Genomic DNA, 19895 nt, shown 5'->3' on the forward strand with positions numbered 1-19895 from the left:
CATGATCTTAGTTTTCTGAATGTTGAGTTTTAAGCCAGCTTTTTCACTTTCCTCTTTCACTTTCATCAAGAGATTCTTTAGTTCTTCTTCACTTTCTGCCATAAGGGTGGTGTCATCTGCATATCTGAGGTTATTGATACTTCTCCCAGAAATCTTGATTCTAGCTTGTGCTTCCTCCAGCCCAGCATTTTTCATGATGTACTCTGCATATAAGTTAAATAAGCAGGGTGACAATATACAGCCTTGATGTACTCCTTTCCCGATTTGGAACCAGTCTGCTATTCCATGTCCAGTGCTAACTGTTGCTTCTTGACCCACAAACAGATTTCTCAGGAGACAGGTCAGGTGGTCTGGTATTCCCATCTCTTGAAGAATTTTCCACATTTGTGGTGATCCACACAGTCAAAGATTTTGGCATAGTCAATAAAGCAAAAGTAGATGTTTTTCTGGAACTCTCTTGCTTTTTCTATGATCCAGCAGATGTTGGCAATTTGATCTCTGGTTCCTCTGCCTTTTCTAAATCCAGCTTGAACACCTGTAATTTCATGGTTCACATACTGTTGAAGCTTGGCTTGGGGAATTTTGAGCATTACTTTGCCTGCATGTGAAATGAGCGCAATTGTGCAGTTGTTTGTACTACATCTAAGGGCAAAGGAGAAGCCCCAGCAAGACAATAGGAGGGGCAAAATCGTGTTTAGAATCAAACCCCATACCTGCCAGAGATGCTCAGAGGGCTCAAACATACCTTGTGCACACCAGGGCCCAGAGACCCCACAGAGACTGAGACATACCTGTGTTTGGGTATCTCCTGAGGAGCTGTGGATCAGCAGTGGACCACTGCAGGGGCAGGGGCTCTGGATGCTGTAGAGCTGGGTATCACATAAGCCCCCTTGGAGAAGGTCACCATTATCCCCACCATAGAGATACCAGAACTTACACAGGACTGCGGAAACAGACTCTTGGAGGGCACAAACAACCTTGTACACACCAGGACCCAGGAGAAAGGAGCAGTGACCCCACAAGAGACTGACCCAGACTTGCCCGTGAGTGTCCAGGAGTATCCAGTGGAGGCTGCTGCTCCGTCAGTGGTGGCCTGCTGCAGGGTTGGGGGCACTGAGTGTGGCAGAGCATACAGTGCAGGGGACCTTTGGAAGTAGGTTGTCATTTTTTTTATTACTTCCACCATAGTTTGGCCTCAGGTCAAATAACAGGGAAGGAACACAGTCCCACCCTTCAACATTAAAGATTTACAGAGCATGGCCTGGCCCATCGGAACAAGATCCAGTTTCCCCCTCAGTCAGTCTCTCCCATCAGGAAGCTTACATAAGCCTCTTATCCTTCTCCATCAGAGAGGACAGACTGAAAACCACAATCAAAGAAAACTAACCAATCTGATCACATAGACCACAGTCTTTTCTAACTCAATGAAACTACACCCCAACTAGGGTGTAGGGCCACCCAAGATGGACATGTCATGGTGGAGAGTCTGACAAAATGTGGTCCACTTCAGTATTCTTTCCTTGAGAACCCCATGCACAGTATGAAAAGTGAATTCTTAGTTGCATCTAAATCACTTGGTAAAAACATCAAACAAGATGGCAAATTAGGAAAGTAGAAGGAAAAGAAATGCTTAGTTGGGAAAGCAGTTCATGTGGATTTTTAAATTGAAAAAGCAACTTTCTGGGAATTCCCTGGTGGTCCAGTGGTTAGGATTTGCACTTCACTGTCAAGGGTCAGGGAACTAAGATCCCACAAGCTGCACAGCCAAAAAAAATGGAAAAGACACTTTCTTATATTGCTTAGATTTTCTAAATGAGTTACAATATCTTCATAATTCTTAAAAACTATTCAGTCTGCATAATTTGAGTTCATTGTCCTTGAACAAGAATGAATGGAAATTGAAGCAACCAAGACAGACAAAATCTACAAATCTTCCTGTTGTTCATTAGCCACTTTCCAGATAAATATATTTCACTAATTCTTACCAATAGAGACCCTATTTTAATTCTTGAGATTGTGGATATGACCCAAAAGTCTTCTATTAGTCACAAGCAAAAATTTGCATTTTATTTCTAAGCTCAATAGGTATATGTCTACCCTAATAATATCATTATAAATTTAGGAATTTTTATTATCAATTAAGAGGAAAGAAAATAAGAATATGGAATGGTTGAATTCTAAGATAGATTAGTAATCAGAAGTCAGTAGTCAGATCAGATCAGATCAGTTGCTCAGTCGTGTCCAACTCTTTGCAACCCCATGAATCGCAGCACGCCAGGCCTCCCTGTCCATCACCAACTCCCGGAGTTCACTCAAACTCACGTCCATCAAGTCAGTGATGCCATCCAGCCATCTCATCCTCTGTCGTCCCCTTCTCCTCCTGCCCCCAATCCCTCCCAGCATCAGAGTCTTTTCCAATGAGTCAACTCTTTGCATGAGGTGGCCAAAGTACTGGAGTTTCAGCTTTAGCATCATTCCTTCCAAAGAAATCCCAGGGCTGATCTCCTTCAGAATGGACTGGTTGGATCTCCTTGCAGTCCAAGGGACTCTCAGGAGTCTTCTCCAACACCACACTTCAAAAGCATCAATTCTTCCGCGCTCAGCCTTTTTCACAGTCCAACTCTCACATCCATACATGACCACAGGAAAAACCATAGCCTTGACTAGACGGACCTTTGTTGGCAAAGTAATGTCTCTGCTTTTGAATATGCTATCTAGGTTGGTCATGACTTTCCTTCCAAGGAGTAAGCGTCTTTTAATTTCATGGCTGCAGTCACCATCTGCAGTGATTTTGGAGCCCAGGAAAATAAAGTCTGACACTGTTTCCACTGTTTCCCCATCTATTTCCCATGAAGTGATGGGACCAGATGCCATGATCTTTGTTTTCTGAATGTTGAGCTTTAAGCCAACTTTTTCACTCTCCACTTTCACTTTCATCAAGAAGCTTTTGAGTTCCTCTTCACTTTCTGCCATAAGGGTGGTGTCATCTGCATATCTGAGGTTATTGATATTTCTCCCGGCAATCTTGATTCCAGCTTGTGTTTCTTCCAGCCCAGCATTTCTCATGATGTACTCTGCATATAAGTTAAATAAGCAGGGTGACAATATACAGTCTTGACGTACTCCTTTTCCTATTTGGAACCAGTCTGTTGTTCCATGTCCAGTTCTAACTGTTGCTTCCTGACCTGCATACACATTTCTCAAGAGGCAGGTCAGGTGGTCTGGTATTCCCATCTCTTTCAGAATTTTCCAGTTTCCATATGTAAAGGAAGAGCACTGGACAAGGGAATTTGAGTCCTGGATTAAACTCTGCAAATCACTCCAACTTTCTTAGTCTGTCTTCTTGGTAAAATGAAGATGATGTTAGCTAGTGTCTAAAGTCACCACTTAGAAATAAGATCCTAGAATGTCACTGATGAATGTATTTGCAGGGCAGGAATAGAGGCACAGACATAGAGAAAGGACTTGTGGACACAGTGGGGGAAGGATAGAGTGGGACAAATTGAGAGTAGCGTTGAAACATATATATTACCATGTGTTAAATAGATAGCTAATGGGAAATTGCTGTATAGCACAGGGAGCTCAGCTTTGTGCTCTGTGATGATCTAGAGGGGTGGGATGTAGGGGTGGGAGGGAGGCTGAAGCGGGAGGGGATATAAGTATATGTATAGCTGATTCATGCTGTTGTACAGCAGAAACTAACACAACACTGTAAAGCAGTTATGCTCCAATTAAGAAATAAAGTGAAAAAATAATAAGATCCTAGAATTAAAACAAACAGAAAATCTATATAAATTTATTCGTCCTATGTAATTCTACATACACACTTTCTCTTTCACCACACACACATGTATATTACTAAAGGAAAAAATTATTTTTCAGTCAAATAGGATAATATTTTGTACCCTCAATTATTAAAATTCCTTTTCACTAAGATTACTGCAGTTCCTTTCGATCTTTTAAAAAATTACAGTAATCCTCTCAAATGATTAAATTTGAGAAAAAAGAAAGGGTGGGAGAAAAAGCTACTGTATGTTTTTCTTTTGATCTTTTTTTTGTGTGTGTTCACAAAATATGACTATATCTTAGTGATTTAGATTTCACATGTGTCCAAAAATATTTTACAGGAAGAAATTCTTGTACATTTTTTCCTAAGTAAATAATATTCAAAGTACAAGTTAGAATTGGTTTACTTATTCTTGAAGAGTAGCCAAAAATAACCTCTATACTATTTAGATTATTGGTAAGATAATCCAATAATAAGACTTGTTAACTATAATAATATCTTAACTTTTATACAGTACATTTATTCACAGTAGAATATACTTTACCATAATATGCATATCATTTGTCTAGTTCATTCTCAAAGGCATTTTATAAAATATAGGTTAAATTGTTTTAAAAATATTTGTTTCTTTTACAGATTTTGCCTTCATAGTATTTATCATCCTATACTTTCAATTTAATAAATTATTCCTTTTTAATACACGCCAATTTTAATATACACATATATTTGCAAAGGCACAATGTCAACTGGCAAGGAGCCATACAACTGGCATTTTAAAAATCAAAATCAAAATGAAAAACTTTCCACAAAATAATCAGAATATACCAACAAATAACTCTGAACTCAGTTTATTTATCCCTGTGCATTATAATATTATATAATTAGTTGTATTTTATTTTATTTCTTTTTAACCAGACAATACCAAATCCATTGAAAAATTTCCTCTGATATATTGGCATGCTGAACTTATGAGTATAGGAATTCTTTTGGCCTCAAGCCATTTTATAAGGTAAACAAAGTCACATGAGGATTTATTAAAACCCCAAGTATGAAACTAGCCCATCCCCCCATGAATAGTAAATTTGAATGGGAGGGAGAGGCAGCTCAAAGACCTTGTAAACTGGCTTATCAGATCAGATCAGTCGCTCAGTCGTGTCCGACTCTTTGTAACCCCATGAATCGCAGCACGCCAGGCCTCCCAGTCCATCACCAACTCCCGGAGTTCACTCAGACTCACGTCCATCAAGTCAGTGATGCCATCCAGCCATCTCATCCTCTGTCGTCCCCTTCTCCTCCTGCCCCCAATCCCTCCCAGCGTCAGAGTCTTTTCCAATGAGTCAACTCTTTGCATGAGGTGGCCAAAGTACTGGACTTTCAGCTTTAGCATCATTCCTTCCAAAGAAATCCCAGGGCTGATCTCCTTTAGAATGGACTGGTTGGATCTCCTTGCAGTCCAAGGGACTCTCAGGAGTCTTCTCCAACACCACACTTCAAAAGCATCAATTCTTCCACGTCCAACAGCCTTCTTCACAGTCCAACTCTCACATCCATACATGACCACAGGAAAAACCATAGCCTTGACTAGACGGACTTTGTTGGCAAAGTAATGTCTCTGCTTTTGAATATGCTATCTAGGTTGGTCATGACTTTCCTTCCAAGGAGTAAGCGTCTTTTAATTTCATGGCTGCAGTCACCATCTGCAGTGATTTTGGAGCCCAGAAAAATAAAGTCTGACACTGTTTCCACTGTTTCCCCATCTATTTCCCATGAAGTGGTGGGACCGGATGCCATGATCTTATACAATATATAAATATTGAGCAGCCTAGAAACCACAGGACAAAGCTACATTTTCTTTCATTATAAATTCATAAATACTATTTAAGTATTTTTACATGAGTTTATATTCAAAAGTGAGAACCCTATTATCTTTCACAGGGCTATTATGAGAGTGAACTGAGATCATATTCACACAACTAATACTGAATGTGTACTAAGAGCTGGGCTCTGTTTTAATTGTATCTATACATTCAATCTTTATAACAGTGCTGTAACCATTAGCATAAACCAGATGAAATTCACATTTCTGTAGGTGAAACGCTGTTGAATTTCAACCTAATACTATTGTTTCTTTCATCTTACAAACTAAGGAAACAGAGAGGTTAAGTAACTTGCTTAAGGAGAATGGCTGTATTTTCTATCTCACAATTGAGGAAGCTGAAACTCAAGGAAGAATAAGTGATTTTCCCAAAGATACATAGTATCTACTTCTCAGAGTTAGATCAAGAGAAACTATATCTGCCTATGCACTTTGTAAATTTTATATTGTTGAAAAAGTTAAACTACTTTTATTCTTAATATTATGAAGTCTCAGCTTCACAATGGGCCTTTCATAAGTCAAAGGGAATGCTGCATCTAGTTATCAAGACAAAAGGCTTTTGTGCTTATCTTCTGGGATGCTTCCCCTTTGAACTGACAGGGTGACTTGCAGTCACCCATCTCTGGCTTTTTCTGTTATCAAATCAATGTTTAACGATTAAGGTACTGGAGTACTTTCCTTTGCTCTCAAATTAATTCCTACGCTGTCCCTGAAAAAAAATGAGGTACAAGGATTATTGGGGATAATATCAAAACATTTATGAAACATTACCATCCCTCAAGTAGCACACAAATAATTTTCAAACATTATTTCATGTGATATAATTTGAGCTGGAACCAGGGGAAGAGTATATACAACAGAAGAAAGAGGAACCTAAACAGGGACATCTGATTGTTCTATTTTTCAGTTCTGCTCTGTTTTTACCAATGTTTCAGACACTGCCTTGCCATCATTTAGGCACTTAGAGACATTATCTTTGAGGGGCATTTGGTTCAATGCCCATCAATAAGGCCAGGAGAGACCATCTTCAGCCCTGGAGCAGAGAACACTAAAATCTTTCTTAGTTCCTCAGCAAGTGCTGCCTTTTCAATGAAGTCCTTAAATACTATTGCTGGCTTTTTGGTAAGCATTTCACTTACAAGAGTAATATTTTATCTTTATGGTTCTCCTGGACACAGAGGGTACAGTGGTTACCAGGGCCTGGCTCAGCAGTCAACCTGTGTTTAAACCCAGACTTAAACTATATTTGAAATTTCTGCCACTTAACTACCTGTGTGACTTTGGGCAAGCTGCTTCACAACTCTGTTCATCAGTTTCTCATTTATAAAGTGGAGTTTTTGTTAGTTCCTACTTTATACAATTTAGAAATATTTTAAATGAGACAGTGTGAGGAGTGTTTTGAACATTGCCAAACATGCTGAGTATTTTAATGGATATTGATTCCTCATGAAATTTTGAGCATTTAATGCTCAAATATTAATTTAAGCATGAAATCTTAATTTAACATTTAGAAACACATGCGCTTTCATGTGTTCATAGAATGCTTAAACATCCATCAGGAATTTAGGTTAATTTCCTTAAGAACTGATTCTTCACACTCCTTTCAGTCTCTAACTTTCTGCTTTCCAACATTTACATACTATCTCAGTTTTCCCAGAATAAGTCCACTTCAGCACCAGTTACATCTATCCTTGTCCTTTGCTTTCCTTCAATGTTGTTATACATTTCATTGTTTCTCCTTGTCACTTATTGATAACTGTTATATTACCAAAATAGATACCAGTTGCTAACAGAGTAGCTATGGTTCATCACCTAAAATTAAAAGTGATGAGCTAGAGGAATATACAAAACCAAATTAAGGTCTATTCATACACATGGCTACTACAACAAAAATTGCATGTGGTATTACACGTGGTAACAGGGATCTTTGTAATAGAAAAAAGTGCAATGTGAGTTCTAAGTCACAATAGGTTAATAGAAGACTGTTAGCTCTGATTTTTTTCTTTTTCTTATAGAACCTTTTAATTGCTGCATTTCTAATGCACTTTCATTTGCCAGCAGTTCTCTTTTTTATTCTTGTAATAATCGTTCCTAAGGTACATCCTATAAATTACCCCTTTATTTTCCCTCTCTCTCTTCTCTTTAAAGAATTCTGAGAAAGAGAGAGAGAGAAAGGTGAACTATAATTTTAAGTAATTCCTTTGGATTAGTTCATGTGCTCTTTAAAAAAAAATCTCTAACTGTCATTAGCACTGTGCTTTCCTGCCTCCTTTCTCAAACATGGCAATTTATCAGCTGCAGCCGCTGCTACTGGCCTGCCTTTTTCCTATTAAGGCACCAACCCTAGACAAACAAGCCCTCTCCATTCATTTCCTACATTCTTTACTTCTTTAACTTGTTCTAATTCCAGGTTTCTTCTAAGGACCCTCAATTTCAAAACCCTTCATTAGGCTGGTCAAAAGTACTTCAATTTTTGTGTTTCCTTTTATTTTGCAAAAGGCTGGCTTTCTCCCCAAACTCATTTGTTCAATTTTGTCTCTTTACTTTCTTACATCACTCTTTTGCAAGGCCAGTGGCTTTTTTAAAAACTTCTCTAAGCCCAGTTCCTCTTTAAGATGCTTCTGGAAATCTCACGTCTAGATTAAGTAGAAGAGATTAAATGTTGCTACTGAATTTGCCAAGCAACTTAAAAATGACTATAGGTCCTACATTTGACAAAATGGCAACAAATCAGAAATCCTGGGAAAAGCAATTAATTGGGGACAGAAAAAACTCATGGTAAGAGTGACTCCATGGCAAACAATTAAGTATAATTAAGTATAAGTTTTTTCTTTATTGTAAACATAAAGACACTCATTCATTTATTCATTCATACCATAAATATCCCTGATCCCCTGCTATGCTAGGGCTAGAATAATAAAAAGTGATTCTAACAGTAAAATATCCTCTTTCTGGAACATTGATTTATGAAATGTTATTTTTTGTTGCATTCTTTGCTTCCATTCTTAACTCTTTACTTGAAGCCATTCAAAGTCAAAAGCTACAAACAAGACATCAAACATTTGATTTTAAGTGTTGAATTCAATACCGCCTCTCTCAAAATCTTCAACCAGGATGGTTTAAAGTATGATACTAAAGGGATGGAACTGAGATGTTTTCATCTCTCTTTTCCCTCTTCTACTTCTTCCACTAGTAGAAGAAAGTATAAGTGTTTGGCAATAAGAGGAGAGAGAGTCATATGTTGGATCAGTTCAGTTCGGTTCAGTGTCCGACTCTTTGCAACCCCATGAATCGCAGCACGCCAGGCCTCCCTGTCCATCACCAACTCCCGGAGTTCACTCAGGCTCACGTCCATCGAGTCAGTGATGCCATCCAGCCATCTCATCCTCTGTCGTCCCCTTCTCCTCCTGCCCCCAATCCCTCCCAGCATCAGAGTCTTTTCCAATGAGTCAACTCTTCGCATGAGGTGGCCCAAGTATTGGAGTTTCAGCTTTAGCATCATTCCTTCCAAAGAAAGCCCAGGGCTGATCTCCTTTAGAATGGACTGGTTGGATCTCCTTGCAGTCCAAGGGACTCTCAGGAGTCCTCTCCAACACCACAGTTCAAAAGCATCAATTCTTTGGTGCTCAGCTTTCTTCACAGTCCAACTCTCACATCCATACATGACCACTTGAAAAACCATAGCCTTGACTAGACGGACCTTTGTTGGCAAAGTAATAACAAACCTTTAAATGAGAAAGCTGTTTATAACTCCTAAGAAAACTGCATTTATATAACTAATTATGATGCGTTGATTTTATACATTTGGTTTGAAACCACCTTATTAATGTTCAATGAACTAAGTAGGGAACATATTATAACCAGCTTTAAAGAGAAAAAAAAAAATGATGCAAGTTGCATAGCTAGGAGACAAAGAAGGGCAGGATTGAGGCTTAAACATAGGCTTCCCAAATCCTGACCCAATTATTTTTCCATTATTAAATACATGTCTGTCTTTAAAAAATGCAAATGCTAATGTTAACCCATGGGAGTGAAATTTCAGTCTTTTGTCATACAAATAGAAAATATATACCACATTCAGTTAGTTTATGTTTTATATATTTCATAGATAATAAGATATTTGAAAACAAATTAAAATTTTATCAAAATCCTTGGCAAAGTTTGCACTTTCCTTTTGTGTGTCCAATTTTTTGATAAAATTTTAATATATATATTTTATATTACAGTAGGAAGAGAGCATGTATACTTTGATTTCAAAGCAAAGTGAATTTTGAAATTCTGAGGCATGGCCCTGACATCAAAGATATTCAAATAATCACCACACTGATAACATTAACTTGATTGAATATTGCAGTCCTGTTGGTTTGAAATATTTTAAAGTTGTCTTCAGTTGATTTCTCTTAGAAAAATATAGCTTCTAAGGGGAATTCAGTCAGGGGCTATTAATGTGTTAGCTTTTAGAGAAAAAGTAGATAGGCCTGTGTAAAATTCACATGTACATTTAAATTTTGAGTGCAAAAGATCACAGGTCATATAAAAAGTAAAGGTAGTACTTAATAATGTTTAATTGAATATATCTAATTATTATGTTCTGAATATGATGAGTATAATCATTACTACGTTAAAGTTGATTTCAGGATACAAATCTTGAAATGTAATAATTACATCTCCCTAAACTAAGTGCCCCAATGCTTAGCACTCAAAATGCTAAAATATACTGTACAAAATGTCTATCTTTCAAAGGTAACATGAGTCTAAATTCAAAGGAAATCATAAGGTTATTTTTTGTATGCTTTTTTCCCCCTTATCATATACCTTTCTTTATCACTGTGCTAAGTTGCTTCAGTCGGATCTGACCCCATGGACTGTAGCCCACCAGGCTCCTCTGTCCATGGGGTTCTCCAGGCAAGAATACTGGAGTGGATTGCCATGTCCTCCTCCAGGGGATCTTCTGATTGAGGGATTGAACCCATGTCACTTGAGTCTCCTGCTTAGGCAAACAGGTTCTTTATCACTAGCACCACCTGGGAAGTCTATTTCCTGTATCTATTTTGACTTCATTCTTCAACTTCTCCCTAATTTCTTTACCCTTATTCTAGAACCTGTCACTTAGGATTCTCTTGTCCCATCTTTGCCTCAAATTAGCCTCTGTTGTTTAATACACAAAAGGATGTGAGACTATCAGTGTACTGAAAACATAACGCTCTGGCTTATAATACCTGTTTTTCCATATGACACCTTTCTTTTTGTGGTAATGAACACTTTTAACTGTGTATTTTTCCACTCTATTCTGTAAAACCATCACTCTGCTTTTCTACATTCAACTTGTAGGTTTTGACCCTCCTTCTCTATTACTTTCTTTGAGATCTGAACCCCTTTCATCCCTTTTGCTGTGTTGCATGCCTTTCTCCTCTCAAAAGCCCCCTACTTCTGTTCATCACAGCTGATTCTCTAGATATTTCATCTAGGAAGGGGAGAATGCCTATCAGATGGTGAAACTTTCAACTCCTCAATGTGGAGTTGAAATGGCTGGAACTCCAAGTGGTAAGTCTGTGTAGTACAGAGAGTAAGCACTATGGGGGCTCAAAAACTTTGAGTCTTGTCCCTCTGTTTGTCTGGACACTTTCTGTGTCTGAAAAACCATGTGCCTGTCTCAAGTTGTTAGGATCATTCAGGCCAGAAGATATTCAAGTTGTAACAGAATTACTGTCAAACCTAGAGTTTGACTTGGCCTCACAAAAATGACAACAGAAAGTTGGTGTTAAGTTACACTGTGTCACTGGCTACTGCTCAGGGCTCAAAAAAACAATTTGTTGCTTCAGACACGGCTGCTAAATAGACTAGAAATCCCATTTAAAGATGCCAGAAACTCACTGTGCTTTGTCTGTGGATGTGCAGCTAGTAGTGCTAAATACTCAGTAGGCATTTAATAAACCCTCACTTAGTAGATGAAAAAAAAAAAAAGAATTTTGTCAGAGAATTATTTGGAAGAAAAATGCATTGACTACACTCTTTTCTTTAAAGTGACTTCACCCTAAGAGTCCCCTTGTTTAGAAACATGGTAACCTGGTTGAGATTTGCTTGGTATCTCGAGTAGAGTGAATCTAAGCCTGTTATTTCTAGGACTTCCGATGAGACTAATATGTCTGCTCTCTTTACCTGCTTTGTTTACCAATCATTAGTTATAATCAGCTTTTACAGGTTAGGTTCATTTTCTACTTTAATCTGCCTACTATGGGGTAGGTCTGGGCCAGAGAAGAGATTAGTTCACAGTATGTCTTAATATAAACAGGTAATAAAACTTTACCCTGGTTCCTTCTCATTGTTTCAGGTCAGGGCATTTTTTGACTGAGCTGATGGTTTTGTATCTAAGTTAGAGGCAATGGGTTGATGGATTCTATCAAACCATTAATAATCTACTGAGCATTTATGTGCCAGCATTATTGTAGATGGTTACATGAATAACTTCATGTTTCCCTCCCAACACATCTATCCCCATTTTACAGACAAGGAAACTGAGTTAAACATTTTGCTTAAGGTCTTGCAGCAATTTGGAGAAGCCAGGGATGGATGTGCATCCTGCAACTTTACTGGAGAGTCTGCACTCTCAAGAGCTAAGTTTGCCCTAGTATAACTGAGTTAATTAATTCAACTTGTTGTGTGATGTTGTGGTTTTGTTTCATTTTCTGTCTGCCAGGCTTGCTTCACTGGATTGGTTCATGCTGAATAGATTGCCTTGTCTTAACAGTTGCCAGCACAAAAGGTCTTTTTGTGAAGCTCTTTCTCTTGGCCTGATTATTCCGAAGGCAAAAGCACCAGCATTATCAGGAGGGCACTAGGCCACTGGTGTCTGGGGCAGAAGGAATAGAGAAGCAGCTGGTAGAATGAGTGACAGCAGAAGTAGCCAAAGTCTTGCCAGTTGGAGCCCTACAACCAGTTTGATTGTTTAGAAGATAGAATCTAGAGAAATGATCATTTAGGTCACTAGGTTAAGAATCCCAGGTAAATAGCACAGAGTTGAGGGCATAAAGAGAGGCCAGGACAACACAAAGAAAATTAGGTCAGAAACACACCTACATCCGGGACAGGGGTAGAAAAACCACAGCACAGTTCAGTTTTATTATATAGAATGAGGAAAGGTCAAACTGCTAGCTGAGTAATAGAAAGAAGAGTATCCCACTGCCCTTGGTGGGGGTCTCTTCTGTGGCTCACCCTAACTGCCTTGTGCCTACCTTGTCTATGCTTTCTGTAAGCTCCTGACAGTGGACACCATGAGTATAATCAATGTCAGCTCTAGGTTTCTAAACTGGTGGAGCTACCATTGAATTTTTGTAGAAAGGTTTCTTTTTCCCCTCTGCTGTTTGATTAACCTTCCCTGTGTTGGGCTATCCCTGCTGATGGGGAATCAGAGTGAGACTGAAGAGCTTCTGTGATCTGTCTTAGAAGACTGTTTCAAATGTTGAATTCTAACCTGGGTTTCAGTTTGTTCTCAAGTCTTTAGTTATAGCCAGTGTAGCAAAAGATAGTTTGATTATTTCAACAATAGTGTTTTATGGGGTTGTGGAATTTGGACATCTTCTAGTTTTGCAACTGTAAATAGAGATAAACATCGTTTAACTTTTATTTCTCTTCAGTTTTATTCAGATATAATTGACAATAGCATTGTATAAGTTTAATATATTCAGCATAATGATTTGACTAACATGCATCATGAGATGATTATCACAGTAAGTTTACTACTACTACTACTAAATCACTTAGATGGCAGCCCACCATGCTCCCCCATCCCTGGGATTCTCCAGGCAAGAACACTGGAGTGGGTTGCCATTTCCTTCTCCAATGCATGAAAGTGAAAAGTGAAAGTGAAATCGCTCAATCGTGTCCGACTCTAGCGACCCCATGGACTGCAGCCTACCAGGCTCCTCCGTCCATGGGATTTTCTAGGCAAAAGTACTGGAATGGGGTGCCATTGCCTTCTCCAACAGTAAGTTTAGTGAATATCAATCACTTCATATAGATATAAATTTAAAGAAAGAGAAAAGCTTTTTTTCTTGTGATGAGAAACTCACATTTACTCTAACAGTTTTCATATATAACATACAGCTGTGTTAATTATATTTACCATGTTATATGTTATATTCCTAGTCTGAGCCACCAGGGAAGCCCATATGTTATATACCTAGTACTTATTTATCTTACAACTGGAAGTTTGTACCATTTGATTGCCCCTCCCCATCCCTCCCACACCCGCCCCCCCTGCCTCTGGTAACCAAAAATCTGATCTCTTTTTCTACGAGTTTGATTTTGGAGTATAGCAGACCTAAAACATTGTTAGTTCCTGGTACAAAACATAGTGATTTGGTACTTCCACACATTTCAAAATGAGCACCATGATATGTCCAGTTATGAAATGTCACTATATAAAGTCATTACATAGTTATTGACTATATTCCCCAAATTGTTCATTTTATACTGTGACTCATTATTTTGCAACTGGAAGTCTGTATCTCTTAATTGCCCTCAGTTTCTTCTTTCCTCTCCCCATGTCCTTCCCCTCTGGCAACTACCTGGTTGTTCTCTATGTCTATACCTCTGTTTCTGTTCTGTTGTTTGTTTTGTTGTTTTAGGTTCCACACATAAGTGAAATCACACAGTATTTGTTTTCCTCTATCTTATTTCACTTAGCAATAAGACTGTCTAGATGCATCCAAATGTGGCACAAGGTAAGATTTCATTCTTTTTTAATGGTTGAATAATATTCCATTGAATATATATCCCACATCTTCTTTATCCACTCATCTATTAATGGGCCCTTAGTTTGTTACTTCCCTATTATACATAATGCTGCAATAAGCAGAAAGGGGCATATATCTTTTCTAATCAGTGTCTTTATGTTCTTCATATAAAAACCCAGGAATGGGTATTTATATAACTATAAATAAATATAGATATATATTGCTTTAATTTTAAAGGCCAGATCCTAAAGGTTCTACTTGCCAGGATGGCTCTAGCAGTTCCATGGCTAATACCTCTGGGTGTTTAGTGGACTTCTACTTGTCCACTTAGATCATGCTGACAGTATTGTAGGCTCCTGAGGAGACTAGAAAATAAATGTACTTTCTGAGCTTGAAATACATAAATATATGAAGATATCTAAGCTACAGAAACATTTCTTCTCTCATGGTTTAGAGTTATATATTAGAAAATCTGGGCTCCATCAACACAACAGAAGTTTTCAGCTGGAACCTGGTAAGAAGTTGAGATTGAAGAAGTCTTTCTAGGGCAACTAATGGGGAAGAGGAAAACCTTATAAGTGGCAAGAAGGCTCACATAGGGGCTTCCCAGGGGGCACTGGTGGTAAAGAACCTGCCTGCTGATGCATGAGACTTAAGAGACGAGGGTTCGATCCCTGGATCAGGAAGATCCCCTAGAGGAGGGCATAGCAACCCACTCCAGTATTCTTGCCTGGAGAATTCCATGGACAGAGGAGTCTGGTGGGCTACAGTCCATAGGGTCACAAAGAGTTGGACATGATTGAAGCGACTTAGCACAATGCTCACATAAAACTCCACTGGTGTCTCTATTCCTGATCTACTTGCCCTCAGTATCCACTTATTCTGTTTATGATACTCACAGTCCAGAGCAATAAAGAAGCAACCAGGAATCAGATTGCAGTTACTAGGTACAGAGAGCTGAAAAGTGAAAGTGAAAGTCATTCAGTTGTGTCTGACTCTTTGTAACCTCATGGACTGTAGTCTGCCAGATTCCTCTGTCCATGGAATTCTCCAGGCCAGAATACTGGAGTGGGTATCTGTTTCCTTCTCCAGGGGATCTTCCTAACTCAGGGATCGAACTCAGGTCTCCAGCGTTGCAGGCGAATTCTTTACAGTCTGAGTCAACAGAGAGCTGAATTGAAGGCAAATTACTGTAGGAGAGATTGGGCTTAGAAGAGCCTTGAGGGAAGAAATAAATCATAGGAAACCAGCTGATACAGGATAGAAGAGAAGGATAATCTTATCCCTCAGCCTCGGTGATGGGATGAAGTTGGGGCAAGGCATTCCCTATTAATATCAAGTGCAACTACCTCTTCTATCTGCCTCTTCTCTGTAAGTGCCTCCATGAATCACTGCCTAAGCTCAATGAACTGAGCACCTTCAGCACAAAATCTCTAATTCATTATTGCTTCAAGATACTCTTATCTACTAGTTCCAAGCAGCATAAAGGAATGATTACAAAAGGGAGTCAAAGTGATAGTTTGAATCCTGACTTTGACATTTACTAAGTGTGCCTACCAAGGAAGTTTAGTTAGACCCCTTTAGACCTCAATTTTTCAGAACAAAATGTGTCAAATGGTACCTATCTCCTATGGATGCCTAGAATATTTCTGAGATAATAATACTAAGTGTATTACCTTTCACCTGGAATTCATCAGTGCATGGTAGCTATGTTTGTTATTTCCCTGTACGAATATCTGTATTCATTTCTTGAGGCTGCCTCAACAAATAATCACAAATGGGTGGCTTAAAACAACAGAAGTTTATTCTTTCACAGTTCTGGAGGCAAGAAGTCCAAAATTAAGCTGTTGGTAGAGTTGTTTTCTTCTAGAATTCAGGGAGAAAATCCACTCCATGCTTCTCTCCTCTATGCTTCTCTCTCCTAGCTTCCATAGTTGGGGCCAGTCTTTGGTGTTCCTTGACTTGCAGACACAGCATTTCAGTCTCTGCTCTGTCTTCCCATCACCTTGCCCTCTGTGTCTCTGAATGTCTTCTTTTTTTCTGTTACTTAGAGGGACACTCATCATTAGATTTAGTGCCCACTCTAACTCATGAAGATCTAATTCATATAGGGATCTTTTCCTTCTTTGTATCTGTAAAGATCCTTATTTCACAAAAGTTCACGTTCAGAGATTCCAAGTGGATGTATCTTTTGGGGGATAGTGTTCAACTCACTACAAAACATGCTGGTAGCTGGATTGTTACCCCCTTAACATTAATGGGCTTTCCTGGTTGCTCAGACAATAAAGAATCTGTCTGAAATGCAGGAGATCTAGGTTCAGTCCCTGGGTTCGGAAGATCCCCTGGAGAAGGGAATGGCAACCCACTCCATTTTTCTTGTCTGGAGAATTCCATGGACAGAAAAGCTTGGCAAGGAGAGAGACCTCAGAAGAAATGAAACCTGCTAATACCTTGATCTTGGACTTCCAGCCTCCAAAACTCAGGAAAAAAATTTCTGCTGTTTAAGCCACCCAGTCTGTGGTATTTGGCTATGGCCACACTAGTAAACGAATATAACACATAAAATTAATGATTAGCCTATTTTCTTTAGCTTTTTTCTTTTTTAGGTGTCTAGCAGTTTATGCTTGGAATCTGACTGCTTACAGTGTGGTCATGAACCCTGTGTTTGCCTTGGCCTTACAATGTGGAGGGAATTCACTTTGCCTCCTGCTCAGATACTACTTAGTACACCAGGAGTGTCACCTTACTGAAATTCTGTTGATTTTGTAGCTAAATTAAGTGCAATATAGTGAATATATTTACGTACCTGAAAACTGAAATTCTTTAGTATCTCAGACCATCATAATGAATATTATGGTTATTGTGAAATCAGTAGTCATGTATGGATGTGATAGATGGACTATTAAGAAAGCTGAGCACCGATGAATTGATGCTTTTGAACTTCGGTGTTGGAGAAGACTCTTGAGAGTCCCTTGGACTGCAAGGAGATCCAATCGGTCCATCCTAAAGGAGATCAGTCCTGGGTGTTCATTGGAAGGACTGATGCTGAAGCTGAAACTCCAATACTTTGGCCACCTCATGGGAAGAACTGACTCATTGGAAAAGACCCTGATGCTGGGAAAGACTGAAGGTAGGAGGAGAAGGGGATGACAGAGGATGAGATGATTGAATGCATCACTGACTCAGTGGACATGAGTTTGAGTAAACCCCAGGAGTTGGTGATGGACAGGGAGGCCTGGTGTGCTGCAGTCCATGGGGTTGCAAGAGTTGGACATGACTGAGCAACTGAACTGAACTGAACTGAAAAGGTATAAAGGATTTAGATCAAAGAGTACTAGAAATTTCTTTAAAATAAAAATCCACAGAATTTCCTGATGGTCCAGTGGTCCCAGTTTCAATCCCTGGTCAGGGAACTAAGATTCCACAAACCACATAGCATAGCCCCCCTGCCCCCGCCCCCCAAAAAAATCCACACTAGAAGCTTGCTTTCTTGTAATCTACCTTTTCCTTTTGTAGGTTAAATAATAAAAAATCTGGTTAATTGAAAATTTTAGCTAATAAAGTAAAATAAAATTCCTAAGATACATACATGATATTCTACCCCATTTCAACTTAAGAGCCACTTTACTTGTATATTAAGTTGCCTATTTGATCATATTCCATTAGCAAATTCTAAAAGTTAGCCTTCATTAGAATGAAGCATTTTATATTTAATTTAGGAGCTTCTAAAAATCCTTGACTTCTATGTGTTATCTTTTTAAACTTCTATGTGTTATCTGTTATTTTAGTTCATTGTTTTATTTCTTTTATAAAAATCTCTGGAATTTTAATGAAGGTACTAAACTTATAGTATATTTTTAATCACCATCTCACTTATTATCTTTGTCATTAAAAACAGCACATCTGTAAGTCTATGCTGGCATTCAAATAATACACATAAATAATAAGCAGTAAATATTAGTGATGATATTGGCAAACTCTAAGCTAGAAAGCAAGAATAACAGAGTTAAGAATCATATAGTTCTCTCAAGCTTTTCCTTGATGAGTATAATTTCAAATATTTTTTATTGTTGAAGTATTATCAGGTATATTTCTTATGACTGACATTACTAGAGATTTTTAGGCAATACAGCAACTAGTGCTCAGGGAGGTGGATCTCCCATTGTTCTGTCTTAACAATAGTTGGCAGCAGGTAACATTCCTTTCCTCTGTGTCTTCTCTAACCTGCTCCAAGGTCAGGACAATAAATATATGATCTACCACTAGTTCCTTTTGAAAATATATGGATTTCTTACAGTTACTATAATCTACATATTCCTTTATTATGCTAACAGCAATAAACAGGTTACAGAGAAAAGCAAGGGAAATAGGTATGAATGACACTATAGTCTTTATGACTAATATGTGAACCTTGAAAGAGTGCTTGATAGTATCAAGATTCAACTGCTTTGAGTGTTTTCTTGATCTGAACTGCAAATTCTACGGGCCAGAGTGTCTTCCTTATCCCAAATACTTAACACAGTGCCAGGCTCCCCAGGAGGTGATCAATAAGTAATTTTTAATAGAGTTTTGCCAAGAGAACGCACTGGTCATAGCAAACACCCTCTTACAACAACACAAGAGAAGACTCTACACATGGACATCACCAGATGGTCAACACCAAAATCAGATTGATTATATTCTTTGCAGCCAAAGATGGAGAAGCTCTATACAGTCAGCAAAAACAAGACTGGGAGCTGACTATGGCTCAGATCATGAACTCCTCATTGCCAAATTCAGACTGAAATTGAAGAAAGTAGGGAAAACCACTAGACCATTCAGGTATGACCTAAATCAAATCCCTTATGATTATACAGTGGAAGTGAGAAATAGATTCAAGGGATTAGATCAGATAGACAGAGTGCCTGATAAACTATGGATGGAGGTTCATGACATTGTACAGGAGATGGGGATCAAGAACATCCTTAAGAAAAAGAAATGCAAAAAAGCAAAATGGCTGTCTGAGGAGGCCTTATGAACAGCTGTGAAAAGAAGAGAAGCAAAAAGCAAGGAGAAAAGGAAAGATATATCCATTTGAGTGCAGAGTCCCAAAGAATAGCAAGGAGAGGTAATAAAGCCTTCCTCAGTGATCATGGCAAAGAAATAGAGGAAAACAATAGAATGGGAAAGACTAGAGATCTCTTCAAGAAAATTAGAAATACCAAGGGAATATTTCATGCAAAAATGGGCACAATAAAGGACAAAAGCAATATGGACCTAACAGAAGCAGAAGATATTAGGAAAAAGTGGCAAGAATACACAGAAGAACTATACAAAAAAGATCTTCATGAGCCAGATAGTCACGATAGTGTGATCACTCACCTAGAGCCAGACATCCTGGAATGCAAAGTCAAGTGGGCCTTAGGAAGCATCACTATGAACAAAGCTAGTGGAGGTGACAGAATTCCAGTTGAGCTATTTCAAATCCTGAAAGATGTTACTGTGAAAGTGCTGCACT

This window comes from Bos mutus, chromosome 3 (assembly GCF_027580195.1).
Source record: "Bos mutus isolate GX-2022 chromosome 3, NWIPB_WYAK_1.1, whole genome shotgun sequence".
Classification (NCBI taxonomy): Eukaryota; Metazoa; Chordata; class Mammalia; order Artiodactyla; family Bovidae; genus Bos; species Bos mutus.